The sequence below is a fragment of the Octopus sinensis genome, linkage group LG14 (genome assembly GCF_006345805.1).
Source record: "Octopus sinensis linkage group LG14, ASM634580v1, whole genome shotgun sequence".
Classification (NCBI taxonomy): Eukaryota; Metazoa; Mollusca; class Cephalopoda; order Octopoda; family Octopodidae; genus Octopus; species Octopus sinensis.
This window is the reverse complement of record NC_043010.1, coordinates 42649218-42651398: the sequence shown is the minus strand read 5'-3', so window position 1 is coordinate 42651398 and position 2181 is coordinate 42649218. Positions and strand designations below refer to the sequence as shown.

Sequence of the window (2181 nt, the reverse complement as noted above, 5' to 3'; positions counted from 1 at the left end):
GGCACAACCTTGTTTATGCTCTTTTTTTCCGTTTCTCTTTAAATTTGATATATTTTCGTTTTACCATCTACAAATAATAAAAAAAAAAAAAATGAAAGACTTGATATTCTTAAAGTTCAAATATTTGGTTCCAAAACAGGAATACAAATTTCACTGTTTATATATAGAAATAATAATCACAAATATTTCAATTATCACCCTCTCATCATTGTAAATGTGGTTTTTAATTTGTGATGTTTGTAGACAGGCTTGCACATTGAGACCATGCTATAAATACCATTCTACACTTTCTTTGTGGTACATCAAGAGATAAGCTTTTCTAGAAAGTTAGTGATTTGTTGTGCCTTCATGTATGTTGTCCATGAGGGAAGGCATGTGAACGATGAAATGTCCAATTTTCTCTTGCACTAAATCCATTAGGACCGATAACTAATGAATATTTCTCATCACTTGTTATCTACTTATTGCACTTAAAGGAATGCAACCATTAAAAATAAGACTGTTTATATATTGGAAGCTTCTTCTATATTGTTTTATTTTACCTTGATTATAATGTTCAACTGGAAAGAGTATTGTGCTACAAAGTATTATTATATGAACCACTGAGCAGAAAGATATACAATTCTCTGAAACAAGCATATTTCATAGAACTGATGATATTCAATATGTTTATACTTGGCAGCAATGGCAAGCTGGTTTCAATTTTTGGTTGAAATCATTTTTATTCATCTTAGATCTAAAATGGATATCCATCCACTTTTGAATTAGCATGTAAGTGGCTGAGTATTCCTCAAATATATTTACCCATGACCTGCTCCTCTAGTAGCATCAGCATGATATAATATGTGACAAGGCTGACCCCTTTGAATAACAGGTACAATCCATCTGACAAGATCTCACGCAGTTTCCAAATACTCAGTTTTACTCATAAAGCTTGGGTCGACTCAAGGTGACAACAGCACAGGAGACATACCAAAAATATTCTGTGGGACTGAACTCAGAACCTTGTGATTACAAAGTGAACTTAATGATTCACTCATGTTGCATCATATTATTAATACCTATTTCTTTACTACCCACAAGGGGCTAAACACAGAGGGGACGAACAAGGAGAGACAAATGGATTAAGTCGATTATATTGACCCCAGTGTGTAACTGGTACTTATTTAATCGACCCCGAAAGGATGAAAGGCAAAGTTGAATTTGAACTCAGAATGTAGCAGCTGACGAAATACCGCTAAGCATTTCATCTGGCATGCTAACGATTTTGCCAGCTCACCGCCTTACATATTAATACTGTTAACAATAGCATGAACATCACATAGTCTCATCTCAACTAGTTCTTACTATGTACTAAAGTCATTAATCAACATAAGTAATACAGTTGGCTTTGTTGTACAGATTATATGATATTGAATATTATTATTACAATATTGAGTGTAATATTAAGTCATGTATATTACAGACGATATATTATTAGTCTTAAGTTTTATTAGTTTTATGATTTCAAACATTATGATATCATATGTGCAATATGATCTGATCACTGTGTATAGAAAGAAAAGAAATATTTAACTTATTATAATTCCTATGAACTGTAAGATCTGTATATTGTATGTAATGTAAAGTTGGAAGTGCAAGTAGTGTAAATTGTGAACTGGAGGCTTAGAACAGTGAAAGCAATATGAATTCAGTAGGCTGAGAAATAGGAGTGTTGCTTGGAATGTATTTTCTGGCAGGATAATAAAAAAAAAACTTAATTCTCTCTATTTTTCTTCTCTTCATTGAGATACCATTGAACACTTTTTGCCTCCAGTTATCATTCTATATAATCCTCACTAACTAGTCATCATCTTACACATTCAGTCATTTTATAGCCAAATCTCTATTTTTCAATATACTCTATACCACACCCATGGCATATATTTTGTGTATAAGCAAAATTTATGCACAGAATTATGTGCACTCTGTACAGTGCATGTAATGTAAACGATGGGTACACAAGAGGTGCAGTAGGATCACAGGAGAGGCTGATAGAGAAGGACTGTGGTGGATATTCAGGAGCAGTTTGCAGTCAGAGCACCTATGAAATAAATTCCTTCAAATGCTCAGAAGGCCCTCTAGAAGTGTTTCATAGCTTCTGTTACCTAGGTGATGTGATTAGCAATGGAAGTATGTGTT

At 33.3% G+C, this 2181-nt stretch overlaps 1 long non-coding RNA gene across 1 annotated transcript; it reads right to left on the bottom strand.

Annotated features, from left to right (window-relative positions):
* Positions 1–211: 211 nt before the first annotated feature.
* LOC118765971 lies at positions 212–1928 on the bottom strand. Its single transcript, XR_005001883.1, has 2 exons — positions 1298–1928; positions 212–1061 (listed from the first exon to the last, which is right to left on the bottom strand). It is a non-coding gene; the product is annotated as an uncharacterized LOC118765971 (long non-coding RNA).
* Positions 1929–2181: the final 253 nt, after the last annotated feature.